The 22,597-nt window shown below is 38.1% G+C and overlaps 1 pseudogene; it reads right to left on the bottom strand.

Moving 5' to 3' along the window:
- Nucleotides 1-21,337: 21,337 nt before the first annotated feature.
- Nucleotides 21,338-22,395, bottom strand: LOC122894667 (annotated as a pseudogene).
- Nucleotides 22,396-22,597: the final 202 nt, after the last annotated feature.

Consider the following 22,597-nt stretch of genomic DNA (forward strand, 5'->3'; position numbering starts at 1 on the left):
GAAGGGCCATCTGTACCCCAATGTTTATAGCAGCAATGGCCACAGTCGCCAAACTATGGAAAGAACCAAGATGCCCTTCAACGGATGAATGGATAAGGAAGATGTGGTCCATATACACTATGGAGTATTATGCCTCCATCAGAAAGGACGAATATCCAACTTTTGTAGCAACATGGACGGGACTGGAAGAGATTATGCTGAGTGAAATCAGTCAAGCAGAGAGAGTCAATTATCATATGGTTTCACTCATTTGTGGAGCATAACCAATAGCATGGAGGACAAGGGGCGTTAGAGAGTAGTAGGGAATTTGGGTAAATTGGAAGGGGAGGTGAACCATGAGAGACTATGGACTCTGAAAAACAGTCTGAGGGGTTTGAAGTGGCGGGGGGGTGGGAGGTTGGGGTACCAGGTGGTGGGTATTATAGAGGGCACAGCTTGCATGGAGCACTGGGTGTGGTGAAAAAATAATGAATACTGTTTTTCTGAAAATAAATAAATTGGGAAAAAAAAAAAAAAAAAAAAAAAAAAAAACTTGTTCACAGTTGTGTTTGTCCTGTGTCAAACTTATCCTTCCCTAAATGTATGTGTGTCATTTTCCTCATGAATTGCAAGGTGGTTTAGAAGATAAATGTAATCTCAAAGCCTAAAGCCTTGGTAGTTTTTTTTAAGTATTCCAATATTATTGAGAAAAAAATTATCACTTTATATCTACCTTGTTGGAGTTTTTTTTACCATACTTGTGCATTCCTTGATTTGCTAATTTTTCATTTGAAGAAGTCCAGTTACTAATTTTGATATTTCCTATTCTTCTAACAACTAAAGTTTTGTTAGCATTTTTCTCCTAAGTACCTGATGTCTTTATTTTATCCATTTGTTTTCTATAGTTCTTTGAAATCATTGTCATATAGTCAAAATTATATAGCAATATAATTGTTAACTTACAGAGCATTTAAAATTTTAAAATAGGATAAAACTGTCTTGAAACCTGTGGTTTCCTGATAGCATGTTGTTACATATTGAGTTTTGGTTTATAATACTTTTACAGAAAATTTAATTTTATGTTATGCCAATTTTGAATTTTCTGCATTAAACTGATAATCTTATTTCTGGACTCACTGTAGGGTCGTGGGAAACCAGAAACAATACAGCTGTTGTCCCAAAGCCTAGAGGCTGCGAGTTTTCACTCCAGGTTCCATCATCGTGCCAGACCTGGCACTATGTCCAGCAAAAAAATGCACAACTATTTTGTCCTCCTGGGTCTCTCCAACACACCAGGAAAGGTCAAGTGAATGGCCTGGAGGACAGTGGCCCACATGGGATGATCCAGTGAGCCTTTGCACTGCATGGGGGTGCGGCACCCCGTGTGACTTCCTTCTGGCTCCTGGTGTCTGTTTTCCTGATTCCTGTGGTATTCTTCCTTTAGGGAAATTTCCAACAGTAGTTTGCTCCATGGAGAAAAAGACCACCTAGGAAGGTGGGGGAAAGGAGGTGGACATTCTTGTACTTTCAGATTTATGCATATAGAGTAATAACCATTTACTTAGAAAAATAAAGTGGTATTTTTATGTCCATAGACTTTTTGTTTTATAATTATTGTCTGTAAAACATCACATAAGCATTTATAATGCTTTTATTTCTCTTTAATTTCATTGGTCTGAATTTTCAAATACTTTTAAAATTATATGGATACTATTTTTCTTCATTTGTTTATGTAAATAGAATGCCATTTTAATAAAGTAATATTTTAGGTTTTGTTTTACATTCTTTGGCACTCTCCTTAAAAAAAAAAATTAGCTGACGAACATTTGCTTGACTGGGACAAAATTTCAGCCAAGTTTCAAGATTTACATAAAAATAACGAAATTTTGACTTTTAAAAACATCCTTACTTTGACATTATTTGTGTTTTGCTGAGTTTTGAATAAATAACTCAAAATTATTTTCAAAGTAGCTACTGAACTCTGATTATTTTCGCCCCTATTGAATGCATCTTTCTCCCTTTCTTCCTTCTCACCAGCTTGCACTGGGATTCATTTTTCTCCCTCAACTTTATTGTCCAATGGACCCATTTCCCCAGTGTTGGGCTCCACTTTCTGGTTTCAATATATATTACAAAAATATAGCATAAATTTATATCTGTTGCATTCCACAATTTAGCAAGTCAATACTCCAAACTACTCAAAAAAAATAGGATTCCTTACTTCTTTTATTCTTATTTGGAAGCTGACATATTTTTAAATTATATTAATTTTTTATTATGTATTTTTAACATAATGATAGAAAATATTAGGACCACAGAAAAGGTAAGGGGGAGGCAGGGAATAATTTCAACAAATTAACACTCAGCTATGTCCAGTTTTTTTTTAATAATCAATTTTTATTAAGTAAATATTTTAAAAATTAAATTATAAACATAAAAATGGTGACTGTTTCAACATATTTCATTTTGACTACATATATATTTTAATGTTATTTTTTCGGTGTTCCAATATTCAGTGTTTTTATATATATGTGTGTGTGTATATATATGTGTATATATATATATATTTTTTTAAGGAGGGATGTGTGCTAACATAATTGAAAGAATAATCAAAAATTAAATTAAATTAAAAAGTCTACCTCAGCTTTCTGAGTTGTGTGGCTACACAACAATGCAGTTTGGTTTCTTTCTATTCAGTTATCCACTTCAGAAATACCACCATTGTATTCTTCTACATGTGTTCTATTGTATACGTGTATGTGTATTACATAGATCGTGTTAATATTAAATTTAGTCTGCATGCATCTGTTCAGTACATAATATATGCCAAGTATGAACTTTTTTTTTTGAATGATCCATTAGACCCAAGTATGAACTTTTAAGAATTTTTTTTTCCAATTTATTTATTTTCAGAAAAACAGTATTCATTATTTTTTCACCACGCCCAGTGCTCCATGCAAGCTGTGCCCTCTATAATACCCACCACCTGGTACCCCAACCTCCCACCCCCCCGCCACTTCAAACCCCTCAGATTGTTTTTCAGAGTCCATAGTCTCTCATGGTTCACTTCCCCTTCCAATTTACCCAAAAGCACATACCCTCCCCAATGTCCATAACCCTACCCCCCTTCTCCCAACCCCCCTCCCCCCAGCAACCCACAGTTTGTTTCGTGAGATTAAGAGTCACTTTTAAGAATTTTTGAAGGTCACAAATTTCTGAAAAATGGGAACTTTATTTCTGAAAAATGAAATAAAGGAAAACTTCCTTTGAAATAATATATAGTCTTTTTTTTCAATGATTCAATTTTCTGAATCAAACACTTTTTAAACGGACATTTTTTTTTATCACCGTGTTATGTGGTCCTTATTATTGAATTGGAGCATCACCGAATGAACTTAAGTAGTAATTCTGAAGTACTTTTTTCTCAGACCAATGTTGACTATCTTGAAAACTAAAATATTAAACGAAGAGGCAACCCACTGAATGGGAGAAGATATTTGCAAATGACAGTACAGACAAAAGGTTGATATCCAGGATCTATAATGAACTCCTCAAACTCAACACACACAAAACAGACAATCATATCAAAAAAATGGGCAGAAGACATGAACAGACAGTTCTCCAATGAAGACATACAAATGGCTATCAGACACATGAAAAAATGTTCATCATCACTAGCCATCAGGGAGATTCAAATTAAAACCACATTGAGATATCACCTTACACCAGTTAGAATGGCCAAAAATATAAGACAGGAAACAACATGTGTTGGAGGGGATGTGGAGAAAGGGGAACCCTCTTACACTGTTGGTGGGAATGCAAGTTGGTGCAGCCTCTTTGGAGAACAGTGTGGAGATTCCTCAAGAAATTAAAAATAGAGCTTCCCTATGACCCTGCCATTGCACTCCTGGGTATTTACCCCAAGGATACAGATGTCGTGAAAATAAGGGCCATCTGTACCCCAATGTTTATAGCAGCAATGGCCATGGTCGCCAAACTATGGAAAGAACCAAGATGCCCTTCAACGGACAAAAGGATAAGGAAGACGTGGTCCATATACACTATGGAGTATTATGCCTCCATCAGAAGGATGAATACCCAACTTTTGCAGCAACATGGACGGGACTGGAAGAGATTATGCTGAGTGAAATAAGTCAAGCAGAGAGAGTCAACTATCATATGGTTTCACTTATTTGTGGAGCATAACAAATATCATGGAGGACATGGAGCATTAGAGAGGAGAAGGGAGTTGGGGGAAATTGGAAGGGGAGGTGAACCATGAGAGACTATGGACTCCAAAAAACAATCTGAGGGGTTTGAAGTAGGGCGGGATGGGGGGTGGGGGGTGGGAGGTTGGGGTACCAGGTGGTGGGTATTATAGAGGGCACGGATTGCATGGAGCACTGTGTGGTGAAAAAAATAATGTATACTAAAAAAAATGTATATTGTTATGCTGAAAATAAATAAAAAATAAATTTAAAAAAATAATAAACTTCAAAGCAGATGAAAAGGAGCTCTGCAAACACACAGACACACATACAAAACCATAAAAGTCACTTCCAGATGAACTACAGACATAAATGTGAAAGGTAAAACAATTATGTCCCCAGAAGATACCTTAAGAGATTATCTTCATGACCTTTAAGCAAGTGAGTATTCTTCAATGGGATGGGAAAGGTACCACCATGAAGGAAAAGAATGATAGGCTGGACTTTATTAAACAAAGACTTCTGTTCATTAGAGGACAGGATTAAGACAGTGAAGAGTCAAGCAGTCAGTGGAATGTATTTACAACACAGAGCTGACAGAACACTCCTGCAGAATACAGAGAACACGTGTGCAAATAGATTAAAAACAAATGAAATCACGTACTTGAAAAGTGAGCTTCACGTACTTGGAAAAGAACTTCACAAGTTAAAACCACAGTGGGATACTATTATACACTATGGGGGGGGGGGAATTAAAAGACGACAACTGTACCATCAAATGTATGCAAGGACATGGAGCAACTGTGATTTCCTAGTCTGGAGGAACCAGCCCCAGCAGGACTCTCCTCACTGGTCTGAGTGTCAGTTCGATGGGGCTCCCTGCTGCGGGCACTCATCCTTATCTCAGGGGGTCCTTTTTTGCCTGTTTAATCCTTTAATACCTGCTCAACGAATTCTCTCTATTAAATTCTTTTTTATTTCTTTAAAAAAACTATAATTATTATTAAAAATTATTATATTATAAGATAAAGTATCTCTAGAGTTTCCACGCCTACCAATCCCTTCCCGCACCAGCCTTTCTCCGCAAACCACCCCAGGGGAAGTGAACCCAGGCCGCCAGCGTGGCTCCGCCCCCATCACGCCCTGCTGGAAGGCGACTTAGGTGATGGAGGCCCGCAAGGATCAATCCTCCTGCTTCTGCGCTTTTTTCCCTGATGGTTTTCTTTTCTGCTGCTGTGGAAAACCTACCTGTTTCATATTTGAGCTCTTAGGTTCTTTCATTATTTTGTTTAAGATTTAGGTTTTTAAAACATGAATTTGCAGCAGCAGCAGTCTTAGAAATGTATCCTATATAATACACACTTTAATCTAATTTTCCCCATTTATATTTTACTTTCTTCCTTTAGTTCTGGCTTTACAAATGTGCCCTGAAGAGAGCTTTGGATTTTATAGAGAACGATATAAAACTATTTTTGCATTAATCTATGGCTACAGAAATCATCTGTGAGAAAATTTGCTTATGTGCCTTTCTTTCAAAACAATTATTTTGTGTTATTTTTAACATGTTTGTCAAAACGTTTGAGGTATTTTTCAGGAAGTAATGGTAAAGTTAATTTTGTTTTTATTTTCATGAGACTCCTATTATTAAAAATACTCGGAGTTTTCTTTTAATTCCATCACTCTATTACTTTTCTCTGAGGTCTGTCTGTTCACAGAGGACAGAGACAACAGCTTCTTAAGCAAATTTGCCACAGTTGCACTTAATTTATCTTAAAAGATTATGTGTGTTTGTATATCAGTATATAGTTGTTTATTATGGTTTTGTGCATGCAGGGAATCAAATGTGGTGGTGTGGTTTTATTATTGTTGTTTAATAATCTCTATACAGCAACATGAGACTTAATTTTATGGCCCCAAGATCAAAAGTTGCACACTCTAGACTGAGCCAGACAAACACCCTGGAAATCAAGTGGTTTGTTTTCGGTTTTTTGTTTTGTTTTGTTTTTTTAAATAAAATGTTCCCTCTCTTTCTTCTGTATCTCCCCTTTCCAAGGGATACAAAGCATATTATCACATTATTTTTAGACTAATATACTTGTGAACAATGTGATACAGCTTTTCTCTTTGTAATTCTCAACTTCAGTGCATGTGAAGCTGTCTTAGAATTTTCTGCCCCTTTAACCAGTCACCAAAGGTACTTTCCCTTATGTGAGAAGAAATCTTATATATCTCTAACTTCTCACTCCTTACTCTATACTTGCATGTATGTCCTGTCAAGTTCTCCACCTCCTCTCTCTGTTAGAGATGCTTAGAAAAATTTTCTTAACTTAGTATCAGAAATATTTGGGGGTGGTAAAAAAAATAATGAATACTGTTTTTCTGAAAATAAATAAATAATAATTTTAAAAAAAAAAGAAAGAAATATTTGGGGGACACCTGGGTGGCACACCCAGTTAATTGGCCAACTCTTGGTTTCAGCTCATGTTATGATCTCAGGGTTTTAAGTTCAAGCCCCATGTGAGGCTCTGTACTCAGTATGAAGGGTGTTCGAGGTTTTTTTTCTCCTTCTCCCTCTGCTCCTCCCACTCACGCTCTCTGTCTCCTTCTCAAATAAATGAATGAATCTTTTTTAAAGATCTTATTTATTTTTTTGACAGAGATAGAGAGAGATCACAAGTAGGCAGAGAGGCAGGCAGAGAGAGAGGGAGACACAGGCTCCTTGCTGAGCAGAGAGCTGATAAGGGGCTCAATTCCAGGATCCTGAGATCATGACCTGAGCCAAAAGCAGAGGTTTAACCCACTGAGCCATCCAGGTGCCCCAAATAAATGAATCTTTAGGGGTGCCTGGGTGGTTCAGTGGGTTAAAGCCTCTCCCTTCTGCTCAGGTCATGATCTCAGGGTCCTGGGATCAAGCCCCGCATCAGGTTCTCTGCTCAGCAGGGAGCCTGCTTCCCTTCCTCTCTCTCTGCCTACTTGTGATCTCTGTGAAATAAATAAGTAAAAATCTAAAAAAAAAATGAATCTTTAAAAAAAAACACTTTTTCATATCAATAAATCAATTACCATTTCAATTTTAATATTGTGCAATTATGAATATAACGTTTGGATATTTTATTTTTTCCAGTGGTTCTGCTTGACTCTGCTATATCACCTTGGCAAAGGCAATTGTCTTCCTCCTTGAATGTGTATCAGCATAATCTGAAAGCTTATTAAGACACAGAGGGGGAGCGCCTGGGGGCTCAGCCATTAAGCATCTGTCTTTGGCTCAGGTCATGATCTCAGGGTTCTGGGATCAAGCCCTGCATAGGGCTCCCTGCTCAGCAGGAAGCTTGCTTCTTCCTCTCCCCCTGCTTGTGTCCTCTGTCTCACTGTGTCTCTCTCTGTCAAATACATAAATAAAATCTTAAAAAAAAAAAGACATAGAGTGAAACCCTCCACCCAGGTTTCTAATCTACTAGGTCTGGTTTGGGTTCTGAGAATTTGTTTTTAACAAATGCCAGGGTTGATCTGAGGACCACACTCAGAGAATAATGCAACCAGTGACTGAGACTGGGGTTCACTAACAAGGACAGAGAAAATCACTGAAACTTACTAAGTCTGGGAGTACAGAACTAAAGCTTAATTTAATATGTAAATGAGTGTTTTACATACTCAAACTCCATGAAGGCAGACATGGGAGGGGGTTAATCATAAACCCAACTCTGGAGGGAAAGTACTTGTTCAAGATCCTACAGCAGTTTAGTTAAAATTAGGATTCTATCTAGATATGTCTCCCTGACAAGTACAACCTTAAGCAGGATGCTTAATCTTTGTTACTCTGAGGTTTGTGAACAAGCACAACTGGCATCAGCTGGAGTCTTGTTAGAAATGCAAATCTCGGGGCGCCTGGGTGGCTCAGTGGGTTAAAGCCTCTGCCTTCAGCTCAGGTCATGATCCTAGGGTCCTGGGATTGAGCCCCACATCGGGCTCTCTGCTCAGTGGGGAGCCTGCTTCCCCCTCTCTCTCTGCCTGCCTCTCTGCCTACTTGTGATCTCTGTCTGTCAAATAAATAAATAAAATCTTTTTTAAAAAATGCAAATCTCAGCTCTCACCCCAGACCTCCTGAATTAGAATCCATATGGTCTCCAGTGATTCCAAAGCTCCTTATACTTTGAAAAGCACTGGGTTAGGCTCCCCTCCAAATCTCAAATCCCTGAAGCAGAACTCAGCTCAGAGAGCATTTGGATAGCTAATGCTTTGGGGCGATGTAAGTCAGTTGCTGTTTGAAATTTGTTTGTGAAGGGCACCTGGGTGGCTCAGTGGGCTTTGGCTCGGGTCATGATCCCAGGGTCCTGGGACCTGGGATTGAGTCCCGAGTCAGGCTGTCTGCTGGGCAGGGAGCCTGCTTCCTCCCCTCTCTGCCTGCCCCTCTGCCTACTTGTAATCTGTCTGTCAAATAAATAAATAAAATCTTAAAAAAAAAAAAGATTTGTTTGGGAGAGTTACCCAGGTGTGGCACCCTTCCAAGTAGGGATTTAATGAGCATGCCCTAGAAATACACTATTAGCCTTAACATCTCAGAACAGCTTCTAACTGACAGAGCAAAGATTATCCACAAATTGCCTGGTGGGGACACTCACAAATTCTGTAATTAGCATAGATCCAAAGACAGTTAACATATTCCAACTGTAATACTCTTCTGAAAGGATTGCCTTAGTGCAAGACTGGATGTGATCCAAAGTCAATGGAACTGGAACTACAAGTTCAGCTTGGAGTGGAGATTTCTGATGCAGCTGTATTTAAGAAGATTGATTTTAGCAGGTGAACAGAGTTAGCCCTGAGGCTTATTTGGTGGAATTAATAGGGAAACAGGTGCATGCTTTTATGCACTTGAAAAACAATGTTCCTGGAGGAGTTGTAGCCACTTCCGGAACATATTGCTGCAGGGTTAGCTGGGAATCAAGTCTATTTGCACTCAAGAATAAGTCTTTCTTCTATTAGTCTATGGATATCCCAACTAATTTTCCAGGTAAGGGAGTGGAAGTAACAGTGATATAGAATCTTAAGGGAAAATCCCTGGGTTTCTCATGACCATTGGGCATCCTTTCTCAATCTTCTGTTTTTTGCAGGGTGGGGAGGGGTAGTTACAGCATTTATTGAAGATCTTCATATACTATTAAACAGGGGGAAAAAAGGAAATAAATACAAAGCAAGAATTTTCAGCAAAACTTCTTTGATTTTTTTTATTTTAAGGACTGAAAAGTTTTCAAGCCTACTGAGGACACATTTGTTAAAGGATTAACAACCATAATACAGGAAGGGAAATTTTTTCCCCTAAAAATATTTATCACCTTCTTTCTCCATCCCAATTTTTTTAAAAGATTTTATTCATTTATTTGTCAGAGAGACAGAACACAAGCAGGGAGAGCAGCAAGCAGAGGGATAAGCAGGCTCCCCATTGATCAGAGGACCAGATGCGGTAACCCTAGCCCAGGACCCTGGGAATATGACCTGAAGGCAGATGCTTAACCAACTGAGCCATCCAGGCATCCCTATCCCTTCCCAATCTTGATATCCTCTTCCAGTGGAGATGGGTCTGTCATGGATCTTTATAGTTTTATCCCTTGAGATTACATATCTAAGTTATAGAGTTTATAGAGTTTACTTGCTCTTAACTGAATATTTTTCATTTTCTCTCCCACTTACAATAGGCATACCTCATTTTAATGTGCTTCACAGACATTGCATTTTTTAGGTTTATTTTATTTCTTCTAGTAATCTCTACATCCAACATGGGGAAACTGGAACTCACAACCCCAAGATCAAGAGTTTCATGCTCTTCTCCCTAAGCCAGCCAGGAGCCCCAAACATTGCATTTTTTACAATATGAAGATTTGTGACAACCTGCACCAACTATACCTGTGCCATTTTTCCAACAACACTTGCTTACTCCATGTCTCTGTATCACATACATAAAATTTTAAAACTTTATCTTTGTTATGATGATCTATGACAGTGATTATGACTCACCAAAAGCTAAGATGATGGTTAGCATTTTTTAGCAATATTTTTAAATTAAGGTATGTACTTTTTTTTAGACATAATGCTATTGCATACTTAAACTATAGTATGGTGTAAACATAACTTTTATATGTACTGGAAAACCAAAAAAAATTCATTTGACTCACTCTATTGTGATAGTCACTTTGTTGCAGTAGTCTGGAACTGATCCCACAATATTTCCAAAGCAAGGCTATTATGTTTTCAATATTTATCTATGTTGCATGTAGCACCAATTGTTCATTTTCATCTCTAGACAGTATTCTATCATTATCAGTATCTATTACCACTATATATCTAGTACCAATAATTACACATATCTATGTATATAGTGATATTAAATATATCTGTATATGTATGAATAATACCATTTTATATGATATATGAATAAATACCTTCTATACCTGATGATTTTTTGGGTCCAGTATAGTGTACAATTATCACCAACACTGCTGCCATGAACTTCTAAGTGTGTGCATCCTTAGACCCTTATACTTAAAAGCAAGACTAGATGAGACCCAACCATTACACTCTGCAATGTGAAAACTGATAAATGACTATTGTCTGTAGATCTGTTCATGTCTAGCAGGAGGTTTGGGTGCAGATTGAGGGAGAGACCTGTGGTTTACCTGTAGTTATTTTCTCACTATTTAAATTCAAATTTTATTAACTAGTTCTAATTCTTCATTGGACTGTGAATACAGTAAGGGCAAAATCCACATGATTATTTTCTTTGCTGACTTAAATAGAATTGTGTTTGAAGGCTTGTGCTGAAGTTATTCAGGTTGAGGCAGGAAAAGCTAAAATTTCAGCTTTTTTTTTTTTTTTGCCTATGCCACTTAGTGCATGGTACATGCGTTATTAAGTTTATAAAAGGCTCTGGGAGAAAGGATATTTTCAGTGTTTTATATCAGTCATGGGTAAAGCATCTATATATACCTACTGATTATGTAATTATTTAGTTCTCAAAATTAGAATTCCAGGGCTTTCTTATGTACCCCCCACTCTCTGCCACCTCAATAGTCACCTTTCACTGCTATCATTTCTGCCAGTCCATGATGTTTTCAATATTGTCCTCTTGGAGTCTTCCTTTGTGTATTAATTTTCCCACATCATTTAGGAGGAGGGCTGACAGAGGGAGGGGCTGGAAACTGCAATCCAGGTGAAAGTTAGGTGGCTTAAAACATGAAAAAACAAATGTTTAGAATTAGTGAGTCTGGGTGAAGAGTGAGTTCTTTTTAATATTCTTGTAATTTCTATATATGTAAGCTTGCTTCAAAGTAAAGGTAAAAATAGCATGTATATACCAGTTTCTTTCAAATAAAATAAGTAAATAAATAAATAAACAAACAAACAGGTGATGCCTGGATGGTTCAGTTGGTTAACCATCTGCCTTCAGCTTGGGTCATGGTCCCAGGCTCCTGGGATCTGAATTCCCCATTGGGCTCCTTGTTCGTTGGGAAGCCTGCTTCTTCCTCTGTCTGCTGCTCCCTCTTCTTGTGCTCTCTCTCTCTCTCTTTCCCCCACTCTCTCTCTCCCTCTGAAATAAATAAAATCTTTTTTAAAAGGGGGGGTTCCTAAGTGGCTCAGTGGGTTAAAGTCTCTGCCTTGGCTCAGGTCATGATCCCAGAATCCTGGGATTGAGCCCTTCATGGGGCTCTTTGCTCAGCAGGGAGCCTGCTTCCTCCTCTCTCTCTCTGCCTGCTCCTTTGCTTACTTGTGATCTCTCAAATAAATAAATAAAGAAATAAAATCTTTAATTTTAAAAAAAAGGATACTGGGTGGCTCAGTCAGTTAAAACTTAAAAAAATTATATATGTATTTACTTGTATACATATGTATATATGTATTTACTTATATATAACACAGGCGACTCTTATGTCTTGAGGTAACAACATGGTGAAGGAGGAGAATTCCAAGTAGAGTGTCTGTATAATTTATCATCCAAAATAGCACACTTCTGAGAGAAAGAAGGGAGTATTCCTTAGTATATCAGAACAGTGGTTGTAAAATGAGTCTTCACCAGGAAAATGGGGATATATGGTCATCAGGCATAGAATGCAGGCTTTACATGGTATGTCATTTTGTACATTTGATGTTTTAACATGTGACTGTGTTAGACACTCAAATTCATAAATTAAAAAATAGGCATAGAGTAAAAGTGTTTAGAAAATAAGGTATCAGTGCTACTAATACTGCTTTTATGCCCTTTCAGATAAAGATATATAGATATAGCTATGTACATAACTATATGTGTATAATTATGTAGTTGTATATAAATACAATAGTCCCCAATTTTCAATAGTTTGATTTATGATTTTTCAGCTTTACAGTGGCATAAATACAGTGCTCATTTAGTAGAAATCATACTCAAAAAATTTTATAGTATAATTTCCATCTTGCTTTTTTTTCCTGGAGTAGTTTTTCTTCAGTTCTGAAGGACTTAACTCCTTAAATGGACTTTGGTGGAGATGGTGGGGTAGCACCTATGAATCTAAATCAGAATGGGAGTGTTCAGTCCTTCCATGCTTCACCAGAGCAATTCCTGACCACCTTGCTGTGAATGGCACAGCTCACACAGTAATGGACTTTCACACACAGCTTGGGAAGCACATAGACATTGAAGACACTCACTTTGGAAATGCTCCTGCTAAGCAGGGTCGGGCCTGGTTGGTACTTGGATGGGAAATGCTCCTGATGGCAGTGGCCTCTACTATGTTCCCAATAATGCACTTCTCAATGGCCTTGTCCTCCTTAGGCTTGCAAAGGTTAGTTGCCAATGGTATGGATAATGGGCTGTAATCATTATCATGCCAAAAAGGGTGTCTTGGGTGTCTTTCCTTGGGTGTCTTGGAAGCAAGAACCTGAGAAATTACTTTAAATTTTAATTTTTGATCTTTTCTCAGTCTAGTGATACGAGGCATGATACTCTCTCATAATGCAGGACAGTGGCTGGGAGTCACAGCTACCAGTTAGCCATGCAGTCTGGACCCATGCAACCATTCTGTTTTTCACTTTCACTATAGTACTTAACATATTACATGGGATAGTCAACACTTTGTAAAATAGATTTTGCATTAGGGGATTTTGCCTAACTGTAGACTATGTAAATGTTCTGAGCATGTTTAAGGTAAGCTTGGTTAAGCTATGATGTTGGTAGACTAAGGGTCTTAAAGATCACAATATTTTCAACTCAACTTTATAAGGACATAACCCCAATATAAGTTGAGGAAGATTTGTGTATAGAAATATAGACATATAAAACTGTGTGTATGCATGTATTTTTTCCATGTATTTATAATGATACTTTCAATCCCAATCTAGTCGCACAGGTTTTGGTTTGCCTTCCTGCATTCCCTATTTAGATACTGAGAACCCTCTTTTCCAGAGTCGTCTTCCCTGTTTTGGCTTCTCTCGTCCTCTCTTTTCTCCCTCCCTTCTCATCTCCTGTTCTCCTTCCTTCCCTTTGGTTGACACACCAGAGGAGCACAATACAGGCATCATAGGTTTAATATCAAACTTTAAGAAAATGTCAGAAAATGAAAGCACTTTTCTGGAAAGTGAAAAGTGCTTGGTCTAGGGGAATGAAGACTATTTGCAAACACCCAGGGCCTGAAGTGACCCTGGCTTAGGGAAGCTGCAGAAATCCTGTCACGTGGCTGTCCCTTCATGAGGGTGGCAACTTCAGTGCTTGAGATTTGTCTTACAGAATAATCCCAGAGCCCTATGCCAAGGCCCTGACAACCTTCCCTGGAGCTGCCACACAGTTTTCTATAAAAGGCATATATGTATTTTTTTTTCCAAGCTGGGTCCAATATTTCATTTCCTGTGGAAGAGTGAAAATGAGGTCAGAGTCCATGTGATAAATTTTTTAAAAATTTTTTTCAATTTATTTATTTTCAGAAAAACAGTATTCATTATTTTTTCACCACACCCAGTGCTCCATGCAAGCCATGCCCTCTATAATACCCACCACCTGGTACCCCAACCTCCCACCCCCCTGCCACTTCAAACCCCTTAGATTGTTTTTCAGAGTCCATAGTCTCCCATGGTTCACCTCCCCTTCCAATTTACCCAAATTCCCTACTCCTCTCTAACGCCCCTTGTCCTCCATGCTATTCGTTATGCTCCACAAATGAGTGAAACCATATGATAATTGACTCTCTCTGCTTGACTGATTTCACTCAGCATAATCTCTTCCAGTCCCGTCCATGTTGCTACAAAAGTTGGGTATTCATCCTTTCTGATGGAGGCATAATACTCCATAGTGTATATGGACCACATCTTCCTTATCCATTCATCTTGGTTCTTTCCACAGTTTGGCGACCGTGGCCATTGCTGCTATAAACATTGGGGTACAGATGGCCCTTCTTTTCACGACATCTCTATCTTTGGGGTAAATACCCAGGAGTGCAATTGCAGGGTCATAGGGAAGCTCTATTTTTAATTTCTTTTTTTTTTAAATATTTTATGTATTTATTTGACAGAGAGAAACCACAAGTAGATGGAGAGGCAGGCAGAGAGAGAGAGGGAAGCAGGCTCCCTGCTGAGCAGAGAGCCTGATGCGGGACTCGATCCCAGTACCCTGAGATCATGACCTGAGCCGAAGGCAGCGGCTTAACCCACTGAGCCACCCAGGCGCCCTCTATTTTTAATTTCTTGAGGAATCTCCACACTGTTCTCCAAAGAGGCTGCACCAACTTGCATTCCCACCAACAGTGTAAGAGCGTTCCCCTTTCTCCACATCCTCTCCAACACATGTTGTTTCCTGTTTTGTTAATTTTGGCCATTCTAACTGGTGTAAGGTGATATCTCAATGTGGTTTTAATTTGAATCTCCCTGAGGGCTAATGATGATGAACATTTTTTCATGTGATAAATTTTTATGTCAGCAACCAGTCTCTGCAACAGGAGAAAAATACATATTTTTCAAGTAAAATGATTAAAGGAAGTAATAAATTATATTGTTATATAGTTTTATTTAAGAGGGCAAAGTATATTTTATAAATAGATATGTTTCTTTCATTCTCCCTATGTCCTTAGTTTAAATTCTCAGAAGACAGATTACCAATTCCAGAAATTTCTGAGTCATTGTCCTATTTATCTACACATTATCAGAAATGAATTTTTGTCAAGATTTTATTTATTTGAGAGAGAGAGAGAGCATGAGCACAGCCTAAGGGAGGGGTAAAGGGAGAAGGAGAAGCAGACTCCACTGAGTAGGGAACTGGAAGGACATGGGGCTCCATCCCGGGACCCCAAGAGCATGACCTGAGCAGAAGGCAGCCACTTAACTGACTGAGCCACACAGGCACCGAAGAAATAAAATATTTTTTAAAAGATTTATTTATTTTGAGAGAGAAGAGAGATCACAAGCAGGAGAACAAAAGGAGAAGGAGAGAGAATCCTAAGCAGACTCTGTGCTGATTGTGGAGCCTAACACAGAGTTCGATGTCATGAACCTGAGATTACAACCTGACCTGAAACCAAGAGCTGAACACCAAACCAGTTGTGCCACCCAAGTGCTCCAGAAATGAAGTGTGTTTTTTGTTTGTTTGTTTTATTTTGTTTTTTGTTTTTTAAGTGTTCATTTAAATTCCAGTTAACATAGTACGATATTAGTTTTTTTTCCAATTTATTTATTTTCAGAAAAACAGTATTCATTATTTTTTCACCACACCCAGTGCTCCATGCAAGCCGTGCCCTCTATAATACCCACCACCTGGTACCCCAACCTCCCACCCCCCTGCCACTTCAAACCCCTCAGACTGTTTTTCAGAGTCCATAGTCTCTCATGGTTCACCTTGCCTTCCAATTTACCCAAATTCCCTACTCCTCTCTAACGCCCCTTGTCCTCCATGCTATTCGTTATGCTCCACAAATAAGTGAAACCATATGATAATTGACTCTCTCTGCTTGACTGATTTCACTCAGCATAATCTCTTCCAGTCCCGTCCATGTTGCTACAAAAGTTGGGTATTCATCCTTTCTGATGGAGGCATAATACTCCATAGTGTATATGGACCACATCTTCCTTATCCATTCATCCGTTGAAGGGCATCTTGGTTCTTTCCATAGTTTGGCGACTGTGGCCATTGCTGCTATAAACATTGGGGTACAGATGGCCCTTCTTTTCACGACATCTGTATCTTTCGGGTAAATATCCAGGTGTGCAATTGCAGGGTCATAGGGAAGCTCTATTTTTAATTACTTGAGGAATCTCCACACTGTTCTCCAAATGGATGCACCAACTTGCATTCCCACCAACAGTGTAAGAGGGTTCCCCTTTCTCCACATCCTCTCCAACACATGTTGTTTCCTGTTTTGTTAATTTTGGCCATTCTAACTGGTGTAAGGTGATATCTCAATGTGGTTTTAATTTGAATCTCCCTGAGGGCTAATGATGATGAGCATTTTTTCATGTGTCTGATAGCCATTTGTATGTCTTGATTGGAGAAGTGTCTGTTCATATCTTCTGCCCATTTTTTGATGTGTTTTTCTGTTTCGTGTGGGTTGAGTTTGAGGAGTTCATTATAGATCCTGGATATCAACCTTTTGTCTGTACTGTCATTTGCAAATATCTTCTCCCATTCCGTGGGTTGCCTCTTTGTTTTTTTGACTGTTTCCTTTGCTGTGCAGAAGCTTTTGACTTTGATGAAGTCCCAGAAGTTTATTTTCGCTTTTGTTTCCTTTGCCTTTGGAGATGTATCTTGAAAGACGTTGCTGTGGCTGATATCAAAGAGATTACTGCCTATGTTCTCCTCTAAGATTCTGATGGATTCCTGTCTCACGTTGAGGTCTTTTATCCATTTTGAGTTGATCTTTGTGTACGGTGTAAGAGAATGGTCGAGTTTCATTCTTCTACATATAGCTGTCCAGTTTTCCCAGCACCATTTATTGAAGAGACTGTCTTTTTTCCACTGTATATTTTTTCCTGTTTTGTCAAAGATTAATTGACCATAGAGTTGAGGGTCCATATCAGGGCTCTCTACTCTGTTCCACTGGTCTATGTGTCTGTTTTTATGCCAGTACCATGCTGTCTTGGTGATCACAGCTTTGTAATAAAGCTTGAAATCAGGTAAGGTGATGCCGCCAGCTTTATTTTTGTTTTTCAACATTTCCTTAGCGATTCGGGGTCTCTTCTGATTCCATACAAATTTTAGGATTATTTGCTCCAGCTCTTTGAAGAATGCCGGTGGAATTTTGATCGGAATGGCATTAAAAGTATAGATTGCTCTAGGCGGTATAGACATTTTAACAATGTTTATTCTTCCGATCCAAGAGCATGTAATGGTCTTCCATCTTTTTGTGTCTTCTTCAATTTCTTTCATGAGTGTTCTATAGTTCCTCAAGTACAGATCCTTTATCTCTTTAGTTAGGTTTATTCCAAAGTATCTTATGGTTCTTGGTGCTATAGTAAATGGAATAGATTCTCTAATTTCCCTTTCTGTATTTTCATTGTTAGTGTATAAGAAAGCCACTGATTTCTGCACATTGACTTTATATCCTGCCACGTTGCTGAATTGCTGTATGAGTTGTAGTAGTTTGGGGGTGGAGTCTTTTGGGTTTTCCATATAAAGAATCATGTCATCTGGGAAGAGAGAGAGTTTGACTTCTTCATTACCAATTTGGATACCTTTTATTTCTCTCTGTTGTCTGATTGCTGTTGCTAGGACTTCTAATACTATGTTGAACAAGAGTGGTGAAAGTGGGCATCCTTGTCTTGTTCCTGATCTCAATGGGAAGGCTGCAAGCTTTTTCCCATTGAGGATGATATTTGCTCCCCAATCAATACTACCCCTATAGGTAAACCAATTTTTAATCCCCTTTATCTTAGGAAAGTTGAGTCCTTTAACAAAGATATCAAGATACATCCAGGAAGAATCAAAACAACCTTCCTCGCACACACTGAGAATTTATAAGAACTCTCCCATCTTCTTCCACCAGTGTTTCTGTGTTTTTTGAGTTTGTCCTGATAGCATATAAATTTTACACTTGTGGTTCTTTTTGACGAGGTTCTTTCTTTATTTGCATATATATATATATTTTTTCTTTTCTTTTCTTCTTTCTCTTGCCATATAATTGTATCAGTCTTTCTATCTCTTTTTGTTTGTCTACTTCATAACTCTTACCTTGGGGCCCATCTGGGCTGAACCTTCTCTTTCATCTTCCCTTTCTTTCCTGTCTCTCTCTCTCTCTTTTATCTTTTTTTCTTCTTCTTTTTCTTCTTTTCCTTTTATTCTTTTTCTTTTTCTTTTCTTTTTTTTAAGATTTTATTTATTTATTTGACAGAGAGAGATCACAAGTAGGCAGAGAGGCAGGCAGAGAGAGAGAGGAGGAAGCAGGCTCCCTGCTGAGCAGAGAGCCTGATGCGGGACTCGATCCCAGGACCCTGAGATCATGACCCGAGCCGAAGGCAGCGGCTTAACCCACTGAGCCACCCAGGCGCCCTCTTTTTCTTTTCTTTTGTCTCTCATTTGGGTGGGGAATCCTGATTGCTCAGAAGTGTTCCAGGGTGCACCCTGACTGCACCAGAGTTGATAAATCCAGCTACATCTGTTCAGTCTTCTCCCACCAAAATGACTAGGAGGAGGAATGCCCAACAGAAGAAAAATACAGAGGATGGACCTTCTGCAACAGAGCTAACGGCTATCAACATAGACAATATGTTGGAAAGAGAATTCAGGCTAACAATTATCCAGGCAATAGCTAGGTTGGAGAAAGCCATGGATGACCAAACAGAATTGATTAAGGCTGAACTGAAAGCGACCAGACAGGATGTTCACAATGTTAGGGCGGAGCTTAAAGCTACCAGGGAGGAGGTCCACAATGCTCTCAATGAGTTCCAATCTAATCTAAACTCTCTCAAAGCTAGGGTAACTGAGACAAAAGATAGAATTAGTGATCTGGAAGACAAACAGATAGAGAGAAAGGATCAGGAGGAAGCCTGGAACAAACCGCTTAGATCCCACGAAAACAGAATCAGGGAAATAAATGATGCCATGAAGCGTTCCAACGTCAGATTTATTGGAATTCCTGAAGGGGAGGAGAAAGAAAGAAGTCTAGAAGATATCGTGGAACAAGTCCTTCATGAAAATTTTCCGAATCTCGTGAATGAAACCAGCGTTCATGTACTAGAGGCTGAACGGTCTCCACCCAAGATTATACACTCCAAAAAAACATCACGACACCTGATAGTCAAATTGAGAAATTATAATTGTAGTTATAATCTCTTGAAATCCGCCAGGGCAAAGAGGCTCCTTACTTACAGAGGGAAGCCCATCAGAATAACGTCAGACCTGTCCACAGAGACCTGGCAAGCCAGAAGAGGCTGGCAAGATATATTCAGGGCACCAAATGAGAAGAACATGCAGCCAAGAATACTTTATCCAGCAAGACTGACATTCAAAATGGATGGAGAGATAAAGAGTTTCCAAGACTGGCAAGGCTTAAAAGACTATGCAACCACCAAGCCGACACTGCAGGAAATATTAAGGGGGGTTCTATAAAAGAGGAAAAATCCCAAGAATAGCATTGAACAGAAATATAGAGACAGTCTACAGAAAGAAAGACTTCAAAGGTAACTTGATGTCAATAAAAACGTATCTATCAATAATCACTCTCAATGTGAATGGCCTAAATGCACCCATAAAACGGCACAGGGTTGCAGATTGGATAAAACGACAGGACCCATCCATATGCAATATTAGTTTTAGGTGTACAGTATAGTGATTAAATGTTTCCATATAACACCTGGTGCTCATTAACAAGGGGGTACATGTATCCCTTTGAATTAGATTTTTGAATCCTTTGGGTAAATGCCTAGTAGTACAATTGTTGGATCATAGGGTATTTCTATTTTTAACATTTTGAGGAATCTCTGTACTGTCTTCTAGAGTGGTTGTACCAGTTTGCATTCCCACCAGGAGTGCAAGAGGGCTCCTCTTTCTCTGCATCCTTGCCAAAACCTGTTGTTTCTTGCATTTTTTATGTTAGTCATTCTTACCGGTGTGAGCTGATCTCATTGTAGTTTTGATGTGCATTTTCCTCATGATGAGTGATGTTGAGCATCTTTTTATCTGTTGGAGGTATAAATATAAATATCTATATATATAAAATATTTCTTCTGTTGGAGGTATATATATATATATATATATATATATATAATATTTATATTTATATTTCCTAAACGTAAAAGTTGATTACTAAATGGAACTTAAATACATTAAAAACTGTTGAAATTTAAATGGAAAATATTACATTAGCAACATCATAAATTAAAGAATTTCAAAGAATATTGCATGAAGGTACATTAAGTATCTTATAATGATTAAGACTAGAATATTTTTACTTGCATTCTTGTCCATATCGTTTAAAATTCTAAAGCGCTAACTGAATGAGAGAGAACCATTTCAAAATAATTTAAAATAAATAATAGTTGTGGCAATGCGTTTTATTTAAGGTTTATTTATTTATAATTTATAATTAAATTATAAATAATTTATATTTATAAATATAAATATTTATATTTATATTTATATAAATATAAACCTTCTGCTCAGGTCTGATCCCAGGGTCCGTGCTCAGTGGGAAGTCTGCTTTTCCTTCTCCCACTATCCCACTTAGGTTCTCTCTTTTGCTGTGTCTCTCTCTGTCAAATACATAAATAAAATTAATAATATTTTAAAGAAAAGATTTTACTTATTTATTTGACAGAGAGAGAAAGTGCACACAAGCAGAGAGAGAGAAGCTGGTTCTCTGTTGAGCGGGGACTCTGATGCAGGGCTCGATCTTAGGACTCTGGAACCATGACCTGACCCAAAAACAGACTTTTAATCAACTAAGCCACCCAGGCGCCCTAAGATTTCACTTTTCTGTAATGTGTCCACCCAAAATAGCGCTTGAATTTACAACCCAGCTATCAAGAGTCACATGCTCTACTGTCTGAGCCTGCCAGGTGCCTCTGTGGCACATTTCATTTTAATGATAAAAAGAAGATTGCGTATGTGCTTTGATTTACAAATATGTTCTTTATCCAAGTAGTCCTCAGGACTTCCATTATCGTTGAATGATAGGATTCTTTAAGTACTTTGTGAAAAAGAGACCATCCTTTCACTGACTGAATGTTTCCAATCTTATCTGGGTTGGCTCTTCTGCATGTCTCCAGGCAATTCCATTAAGTAAGGGCAGTTCAATATAAGACAGCCAAATGGAATCACAAATTTTGATGCAGATAATGTGGAACATCTATTTATATGAATCTGTAACATTTCACAGTGCTGTCAACTGTGCAGTTGATTTTTTTTAAGTTTATTTATTTCTTAGTAATCTCTACACCCACCATAGGACTTAAACCCCTAACCCCAAGATCAAGAGTTTCACACTCCATCTGAGCCACCCAGGTGCTCCTATGCAGTTGATTCTTGAATTTTTTTTTTCTTTTTAACATTTCTGTTGGGTAGAGGAAAATGGTCTTCTATACACTCAAAGTAATCAAGAGTATCTCCTATTCTTGTAATCATTTTTTAAAATTTTTTTTAGTTTTTTAAAATTTAATTTATTTAATTGACAGAGACAGTGAGAGAGGGAGCACAAGCAGAGGGAGTTCGAAAGAGAGAAGCAGGCTTCCCTCTGAGCAGGAAGCTGGATTTAGGGATCAATCCCAGGATCCTGGAATCATGACTTGAGGCGAAGGCAGAACCATAATGACTGAGCCACCCAAAGGCCCCTTAATCATTTTTTAAAATTAGGCTCTACTTCCAACATGGAGCTTGAACTAATGGAAAATAACAGTCACGTTCTCTACTGATTAGGCCAGCTAGATGACCCTCTTTTAAATATTTTTATCATCAACTTATTGAAAGTTCTCAATTCAGAAAATGTCACTATATGATGCTTCAATTTGTTTTGTAGTACATTAATAGATTGAAGTATCTGTTGCTATTTATCCAACACTTTTTTCCAAATCTTCCTTTAATTTTTTATTTGTTTTATTTGTTTATTCAAAATAATATTATATTATTTATTTATCCAAGTCTTCCTTTAATTTTTTGTTCTTTGACTAAATGGTAGACAGTACCATTTCAAGATCATGTCTCAATTTTTGGAACTCTTCCTTGTGTTATCAGAACATCTTCATTCAGTGGAATTATTTCAGGAGTTTCTGTCATTAACTGAGCTCAGTGGTCAAAGATTTCACCTGAGCCTTTGAACCAGTGACCCTCCCCATAAACAAGTGATAAGTTATTCTAACATTCCTTCCTATCATTTCATGTTCTTTCATCTTCCTTTTTTATTTTTTTAAGTGGGACTTGAACTCACAACCCCAAGATCAAGAGTCATGTTCTCCACTAACTGAGCCAGTCAGGTGCC

This window comes from Neovison vison, chromosome 13 (genome assembly GCF_020171115.1).
Source record: "Neovison vison isolate M4711 chromosome 13, ASM_NN_V1, whole genome shotgun sequence".
In the NCBI taxonomy this organism is placed as follows: Eukaryota; Metazoa; Chordata; class Mammalia; order Carnivora; family Mustelidae; genus Neogale; species Neogale vison.